Below are 9,556 nucleotides of genomic sequence, written 5' to 3'. Positions count from 1 at the left end.
CCACCGTCGCCGCCGCCACCACTTGTTCAGATATTTTTGGATCAACAACAGTAGTTGATCCAAATAAAAATAGAACCAACAGTAGAAGTTGATCCAATTTAGGGGATCAACAACGGTAGTTGATCAGAAAAAAAAGGATCAACAGTAGAAGTTGATCCAATTTAGATGATCAACAATGGTAGTTGATCCACTAAATTGGTTCAACAATGAAAGTTGATCCATGTAAATGGAATGAACTTGGCGTGAGTCGAACACGCATCATCTGACATGTAGTCAGTCATGCTATCATTTCACCACAAATTCAACATTGGAAGAATATATAACCAAGCATTCAAACAATAAGCATAATTATACCAATATAAGGAAATGCAGTCAACATTAGGAGTTGATCCCATAAAAATGGATCAACAAAAGGAGTTGATCCATGAAAAATGGGATCAACAACCATAGTTGATCCATAAAAAATGGGATCAACAACCGTATTTGATCCGTAAAAATGGCGTCAACAACAGGAGTTGATCCCAAAAAACTGAAGTCCAAATTTTTTTTTTACAATGAAGTGTTGGGGTATTTCGATTGCGGTAAATAAGGATTCATTACTCGGACTTGTAAAGATTTAAAAACAAAAATATATACAAAAGATATGTCACAAGATCAAGAGACTGAGACTCAGGATTCCACCAAATTCCATGTGATTCAAATTATAATTCCAATCAATTATAGCTCAAATATTAGAAATACGAACTCTTATTCTTTGCCAAATATAGATTTTTGAAAAGCAATGACTGTAAACCACAAGCATGATGTATCAAAAATACATAGACCAAGCATACATCATCAAAAGAAATTACACCCATTCAATAAAAATCATAAATCAATTAAAAATCCATGCAAATAGTCATAAAGAATTATTAGAATTATCACATGCTTGAAAAATGGCTTCCTCCATCATCCCAGTATTGGGATTTAGCTACTCATATTAATCATGTTCTCAAAATACATAGTTAATGCTCAAAATATGATTAAAAGAGTGAAAAGAATACAAAGCAGTGAATCTACGACCCACAGAAGCGTCAGAAATCAACGATAAAAGCTTACTGCCGTAAACAGCGACACAGGCTGCTGCTGTTGGAACTGTTGAAGAACGACGTTTCAAAAGCGTTTGTTCTTCGTATTCTTGAAGGTCCTCTAATGGCAGCAGCAGCAGCAGGTACAAATTCCTTCCTTTCGTTCCTGTGGCCTCCTATTCGCTCTGCTCGACCCCTAACTACTTGATAAACTTTCTATGACGTAAACCCACTCTTGTATAGTCCTCAAATCCCCCAAAAATCTCTACTAACAGCGACCATTCTTTTTATTCATCTCCGCATGCAGTTGAGAGAAAATCTCTCCTGTGACTCTCTACGCGTGCTGTTAGCTATGAAATAGCAACCAAACTATTCTTAAGACTTTAACATGACCAAGTGTGTGTATTTCCAGCGTGGAAGTCTCCCAAAAATCTCTCACAAAATATTGGAAGCTAAACAGAACTTATGTGTCCTGTTTGAGCTTTGATCTCTTCTTTCGGCTTATCCAGCCCAATTGGTTGGGTTAAATTGCTTGTAACAGGGCTGTTTAGTCATATCACACCCAATCCAACCAAAGTTAATGATTGAATATCCCTAGAATCGCGTCAGAATCCGATCTCCAAATCTGCCAGTTCTGTAACATGCTTTCCCGCCAAAAATGCATTTTTGAAAACGTGAAGAAATGTGACCTTCCCCTATCCAATCCCGGTCTCCCTTTAGCAGATGCTTGGAAATGTGTCACCCCTTAGTAATTAGGTTACCCCTTATCCAAAGTGAGAGTCCGTATAGTAATTTTCTCCCACGAGCGCAAAAACCACTTTTTTAGCCAATTTCGCCGCAAAAGCTTATTTCTCCAAAAATACCTACAGGGACATAAAATTCATAATAAATATAAAATCGAGCACTAATAATATATACAATTCAGATTATGTAAGACACAAAAAGCTGCCTATCAAATACCCTCAAACTTATTATTTGCTAGTCCTCGAGCAAATCAAATAGAAAATAAAATCCTAACTCACTGTCGCAGGCATCGTCGATTGCATTTAGCGTATGCAACAAGCCTTTAAACCCCTAGGTGGCCCTAGTGGCCGAGTTATAGTCTCGGGAGGTCTTACAAGAGTTATACCCCCAAAACCTTAATACTCCAGACCCTATCTATCTACAACGAACCTTGGAAGGCACTAAAGAATCTCCTTGGTTGGCATACTTATTGACTACAAGAGGGAGTACCCTGATGCGAAATTCCAATTGATGTACACGAGTTTGCACTCAAGCATACTAAAATTCATATATAAGTGACAGAGCTCTATTCAGATAGTTGCACTGTGGACATCATATTCAGAGTCAAACTAATCACATGGAAAGATTAAGGGATGGATATAGAAAAACATAGATGGTTTTGATGTTTACTAAGTAAACGGAGTTTCCCATATCTGTCTGAAGGCCTCCGCCAAAATGAACCTATCCTAATGGATTGAGATACTAGTATGACTAATATCAACACACTGGCATCTACAAGGGTACAAGTGGTCGATAACCTAACTCTAGGTCAACACAACTGGCATATACAATGGTACCAGTGGTCGACTTTATTGAATTTATTCCTTTTGGTCAAATGGTCTGGTCTCAATGTCTTTTTTTTTTAACTTTTTCTTTTTTCTTTTTTTTTTTCAATTTTTTTTTCATGGTATCTCAATCACTCTAATTCACCCTAGCATTGGTAACAACTTGAATCATGATCCCCACCAAATCACTTAGAAACATATTTAAAAAGAAAACAACATCAAAAAAGAAGTGAAAAGGACTCAACGAGATATGGTGAAACTATCATGTTATTCCTAACAACTGAGCTCCGTGCTTTTATGAATAGACTCTTTAGATGTTGCCATCAAATCAGATTGGTTCCTCAACTCCTAAAACCAAAATGCTTCCATCCACTTAGATTGGTTAGTGCCATCCTAAATAAGCATAAATTTCTAGGATCTGGAGTTTATTTATGATGCAACTAAAAAGTTTCTCCCATACCCCCAAACTTAAACCTAACATTGTCCTCAATGTTCTAAAGATAAAATTAAAAACATGAACAAGGAGAAACTGTTACCTATGAAGCAAAAGAGATAATGAAATATATTACCCTGTCGCATGAATATTGGGTTACCTCCCAAGAAGTGCTAAGTTTAAAGTCTTCAGCCAGACTTAGGAAAGGATTAGTCAACTCGAACCATAAAGTAACAGTCGAAATAACTGTGGGTCTTCAAAACTAAATAGAGCTGACCAAAGGAAACTGCAATGAACCAAGAAAGTGAACAAGACTAGCATGCCCTTATTTAGTTTCCTGATTAAGAAATTTATATATAATTGTGGTTCAGGTTCAGGTTCAGGTTCAGGTTCTATGAAAGGGTCTAAATAGAAAATTTTCATTGGATGCGTTTCTTCATAGGTGGGATCCGAATCATTAGGTCCTAGAGTCTGGAAAGATCTTAGAAGCGCACAATAATAACCTAAATAACTGAGGATCCTCCAGGTCAATAAGATTTGACTTAAAAAATTTACCACAATGAGAGTAGTGGTCATTCTTAAGCAAATGTGTCGATTATATTTTCCTAAAGCATTTAGGTTTAGTCTCACAACTTAATATTCGACACATTTGGAATATAAACGTTCCCACAGTTGGAAGAAAACTATTTGGTGGGAAAATAAATTCAAACTTGGTGTTATTGCCTGGGCTAACCACATCAACCAGAGGATGGGTTTCTAACGACTGAACTTCTTCTTGGACATTATGAGGTTGGGGAGAGCGAGTATGAAGATAATCTTGTAAGATGGTTGAGGCATTGATGTCAAGTCCCAAGTGAGGGACCTTTCTAAGAGTTAAAGCATATGGAGAATGATAATCACCCCAAAACTTAGAGTTTTCAGTGTCTCTAGTTATACTAGTCACAATCTCCCTAATTCCTAGGTCATCAGATTCTTGAAAATGGGCAATTGATTCTTCTAAGTCAGGTTCATCCTCATTAATATCTACGAGTTCATCAAAGACTATTGTTTCCAAATCGTACGACTTTGAAACAGTATTCTCAGGATAAAACCTTTCCTCAAAACCATCATCGATTACAGTTTCTAAATCGTTCGACTCGAAAACAGTAGTCTCAAGATAAACCGGTTCCTCTAAACCTTTATCGGATTCGTAAACAGGACAAACTACATCGTCTAAAATGGGGATATTTCTAGTCAAATCCTTGTCCTTTTGAATAGGTGAATAATTGTTAAAATTTTTAGGCTCAATTGGGGTAAGAAATTCCTGATCACTATTCCCACATGTTTCCGATTCTTCATCAGCATTATCCTCATCACAATCGTTATTATAATAGCATGAAAATGGTTGAACCTCATCTAAAGTAGTGTTATCAATTCTAACCTCGACATCCTGATTATGGAAATAACTATTCTCAAGGGTATTATCGGAAAAACTATATCGAGCATTCTGCGCCTCTAACAAACACTTCTCAATCCACTCACAAGATTTCCTGATGGTATCATGTATCGAAGGTTCACTATTAGTTGCGATTCTTTCGTCCATAAGTCATTTATCTCAGTTGACTCATATGTTGACTCAAGTAACCTACGACGTGATGACTCAATTAGCCTACGCGCCTCATCTAGAGGAGAGGAATTATAAGATTTTTGCTCGAAAGACAAATTCGCGTGTGGATAGTAATTGGTCTCACCATGGTATGAACCATAACCTTGAAAAGGTTGGCGTTCCCAACTACTATTCTCACCATGGTCATAAAATTGATGATGTTCATATTCAACTTCAGGTCGTTACTCACTGTATTGGCTTCTATTATACCAGTTTGACATTCTTAATTGCAAGGGAATTCTACAAATCACAAACAAGGCTGACTCGACCAAATCAAACCTACTGATTTCTAGCAAACAAAAAGTATGATGGCTCCACTTAGATTGTTTCTAGGCCAGCTTCTAATCCTTCGAAAGGGAATTCGTTACAATTTAAGCAAACCCCTCTGGAATCAATCCGAGCTAATGTAAGTTGAATTGAGGCGAGGGAAGCTCAGTGGAGCTTTGATACCCAAGGCCTCACCGCTATCACAAGGCGGCGCAGTCACGCATTCAACTCACATAAACCATCATGAACTTCGAGGTGTCCTTAAGAAAGTAACCAATATCCTTCGAAAATTTTTCCTGAGAACGGTGATGAAATCCGAACCCTTATCTTGTATGGCCAGTCCTTGCCCTTTACTAGGAATTTAAATACAGTCCAAATTCGTCCTCAATCAATGAATTACCTTAAGGAATATAGTAACTCGCTTACAGGAGATTCGCGAGTGTTTCGATGGACTTACCTCCCGTACCAGATGGGGGATGAACTGTTGAAGTCGACTCGGGCCACGACTCCAATGTCATGTACCAACCCGAGGGGCCGAGACGATATTGTAATCGTCGTCCTTCCCTGCAAACAGTTTATATTTAATTTTTTTTTATATAACCCTTCCGTAGGGTTTAAAATTAAAATAAATTGTCCAAAGTCCAGAATAAAGTCCAAATAAAAAGTCCAAAAATTACAAAAATTATGACAAATAAAGCCTATTTACAAATTCTAAAAAAATAAAATAAAAGCTATATACAAAAAAAAAAAAAAAAAAAAATTAAATCCTAAAAAAAAAATTATGTCTTTTTTTTTCTTTTAGCTTTTAGCTTTTAGCTTTTTGTTCCCAAGTCCTTAGTATTCCACTTCGAACCTGTAAATCAAAGACACAAAAAGAAACGTAAAAAGAACAAATAATAATAAATAAAAAAAAATTAAACCTAAAAAAAAATCTATATACAAGTCCGCGTCGGCGGCACCATTTTGTTGGGGTATTTCGATTGCGGTAAATAAAGATTCGTTGCTCGGACTTGTAAAGATTTAAAAACAAAAATATATACAAAAGATATGTCACAAGATCAAGAGATTGAGACTCATCATTCCACCAAATTCCATGTGATTCAAATTATAATTCCAATCAATTATAGCTCAAATATTAGAAATACGAACTCTTATTCTTTGCCAAATATAGATTTTTGAAAAGCAATGACTGTAAACCACAAGCATGATGTATCAAAAATACATAGACCAAGCATACATCATCAAACGAAATTACACCCATTCAATAAAAATCATAAATCAATTAAAAATCCATGAAAATAGTCATAAAGAATTATTAGAATTATCACATGCTTGAAAAATGGCTTCCTCCATCATCCCAGTATTGGGATTTAGCTACTCATATTAATCATGTTCTCAAAATACATAGTTGATGCTCAAAATATGATTAAAAGAGTGAAAAGAATACAAAGCAGTGAATCTACGACCCACAGAAGCGTCAGAAATCAACGATAAAAGCTTACTGCCGTAAACAGCGACACAGGCTGCTGCTGTTGGAACTGTTGACGAACGACGTTTCAAAAGCGTCTGTTCTTCGTATTCTTGAAGGTCCTCCAAAGGCAGCAGCAGCAGGTACAAATTCCTTCCTTTCGTTCTTGTGGCCTCCTATTCGCTCTGCTCGACCCCTAACTACTTGATAAACTTTCTATGACGTAAACTCACTCTTATATAGTCCTCAAATCCCCCAAAAATCTCTACTAACAACGACCATTCTTTTTATTCTTCTCCGCATGCAGTCGGTGAGACTCTCTACGCGTGTTGTTAGCTATGAAATAGCAACCAAACTATTCTTAGGCCTTTAGCATGACGAAGTGTGATTATTTCCAGCGTGAAAGTCTCCCAAAAATCTCTCACAAAATATTTGAAGCTAAACAGAACTTACGTGTCCTGTTTGAGCTTTGATCTCTTCTTCTGGCTTATCCAGCCCAATTGGTTGGGTTAAATTGCTTGTAACAGGCCTGTTTAGTCATATCACACCCAATCCAACCAAAGTTAACGATTGAATATCCCTAGAATCACGTCAGAATCCGATCTCCAAATCTGTCAGTTCTGTAACATGCTTTCCCGCCAAAAATGCATTTTTGAAAACGTGAAGAAATGTGACCTTCCCCTATCCAGTCCCGATCTCCCTTTAGCAGATGCATGGAAATGGGTCACCCCTTAGTAATTAGGTTACCCCTTATCCAAAGTGAGAGTCCGTATAGTAATTTTCTCCCACGGGCGTAAAAATTACTTTTTTAGCCAATTTCGCCGCAAAAGCTTATTTCTCCAAAAATATCTACAGGGACATAAAAAGCCATAATAAATATAAAATCGAGCACTAATAATATATACAATTGAGATTATATAAGACATAAAAATGTGCCTATCATGAAGATGGCCGCATGATCTATCCAAAATGTTTGTTTCTCACTTTTCATAGAGCTTGACCAGAAAAACCAATACACAAAAGCAGTAACAACATTTTTAGCTAGTAAAAGTATGATAGGATGTAATAAGATGGCACTGTCGGCAGATCAACCCAACCTATCATTAACAAAATGCAAGTTTTGATATGCAACATCAACAAACTTAGAAAACATTATAATTCCACGATAATTAAGGAAAAACTACCACTTACCACATAATTTCTTTGTTGATTCATAAGAAATGAACCTATACATGAATGCAACTGAGTTTCAGCTTTCTCCAACTCCCCTGTTGCACATTGACAAAATTGAGCACAACAAAATAACAAAATAGAACTTATACCATCAAAAGCATACGCTTGGATCTGTTCCTTGGTGTTGCTAAGCTTGTAAAAAGCATAAGATGCATTATCAGCCAAGGCACAAAAACAACAACAGTCACAAAAACATTGTCCTGAACATATAAAATAGTAAATACAAATATATGTCAATCTACGGTAAAAATATATGTTACAAACACTAGAATTGGATTTCATTCGACACAATCGAATGAAATAGCTGTGATGGGAAATAGATTCATGGAGAATGCAATTTGACAACAAAGTTCCAAGTGTTTATGCAAGGCCATCCTTTAACTAGAATTATTTGTGATATTTTAAAGAAAATGAAAGGACGTTTGTTAGTACTGCATATGAGAAAAGAAACAAACCAAAGAGAAACGTATCCAGGCTTTTGTTAGGCCACAATCTCATCAAATTTCCCAAATGTTTCTTTAATAGATACATTTAACTGATCCACTTGCACACAACATAGTGCTTGTCCCATTTCTTAATCCTACAACAAAAATCCATGATTAAAAACTTAAAAATCATATCATTCCAGATTCCAACTTCCAAATCCAAAACTGAAACTCAAAAAGAACTAATTACTAAAATTAAACAAATCTAAATCTTCAATGACCAGATAAACATCAAAATCCAATACAAAAAAAAAACACAGAACATTTACTAAATCTGTGATTTCCAATTCAAAAATCCAATTCCTCATCAGATTTATCAAAAAAAAAACACAAAATTTGTATAAGAATAACCATGAAATTCGACGAACAAAAATTAGGGTTTATACCTGATTCTGCTAATGATGAAAATGCTTGTTGAGATGGTGGTGGCGACGAGACAGTTTGGTCGTTTTACGCTAATAGACAATTATTAGTGTCTTGACTTTAGTTAAGGCTCGTTTGGTGGCAACTGATTTTGGGAATGATCAATCATGTTAAGGCGGCGATGAAGATGGTGGCGGCGTCAGAGATGAAGATGATGGTGGCGACGAGATGAAGATGGTGGTCAGCTCGATCGTTTTTTCTACGGATGAGAAATGAAGAAGAAATTAGGTTATTACAAATGAAATTAGTTAATTACAATTATGTTCGAGTTAAAGATGGTGGCGGAGGTGGCGGTGTTGGTGATGGCGGAGCTGGTGGTGGTTGTTGCAGAGGTGCGGGTGATGAGTTGAAATAGAATGAGAGAGAAGAAAAGGTACAGTTTTGAGATTTGGAATGAAGAGTGAAATAATTCGACGAGGATCAAAGAAGGTAGGATAAATGTGGAAAGGGAAATAAATGTTAATAGATCCTAGTGAACTTTTATATGAAAAGGGATATATTTTATATGAAAAGGGATATATGAAAAGGGATATATTTTAGGATAAATGTGGAGGGACATTGATTCAATTTCCACAAGCAGATTACTACCACCAGCGTCAAAATTTAAGTGTACTTGAGAGATTTATAACAATACATATGACGCCTAAACATTGTGGCCCAGTGAAACAATAGATTTCTAATTCCCATTATTTAATGTGAAATTCTTAAAGTCACCCTTTGTTACTACTACTCGGATTGAGCTAGTGCAGGTACAGTGATAGTTTCTATTTTGGGTTATAGAACACATGCTCCCACAGTGACTCTACCGTTGCGTGCTCACATTTATATACCATTACAAGGCCTTTAATTCCCGTGCAAATGCACAGGCTAGGTTTCTACATTTGTGAAACGTTATATTTCATGTGAATCCTGAATGGCTAAATCATTGGGATATTCCACGTTTATAACACTGCTCGTTGAGTAGATT

General features: G+C 36.3%; 1 long non-coding RNA gene across 2 annotated transcripts; it reads right to left on the bottom strand.

Moving 5' to 3' along the window:
* Positions 1-7,239: 7,239 nt before the first annotated feature.
* LOC113320962 lies at positions 7,240-9,094 on the bottom strand. Of its 2 annotated transcripts, XR_003346373.1 has the most exons (4): positions 8,553-9,094; positions 8,137-8,261; positions 7,640-7,716; positions 7,250-7,297 (listed from the first exon to the last, which is right to left on the bottom strand). It is a non-coding gene; the product is annotated as an uncharacterized LOC113320962 (long non-coding RNA). The 2 variants fall into 2 exon arrangements; XR_003346372.1 differs by having other exon boundaries at positions 7,240-7,297; positions 7,640-8,261.
* Between the last annotated feature and the right edge of the window lie 462 nt (positions 9,095-9,556).

Source organism: Papaver somniferum, chromosome 11, assembly GCF_003573695.1.
Source record: "Papaver somniferum cultivar HN1 chromosome 11, ASM357369v1, whole genome shotgun sequence".
Classification (NCBI taxonomy): Eukaryota; Viridiplantae; Streptophyta; class Magnoliopsida; order Ranunculales; family Papaveraceae; genus Papaver; species Papaver somniferum.
This window is presented reverse-complemented; position numbering and strand designations above follow the sequence as displayed.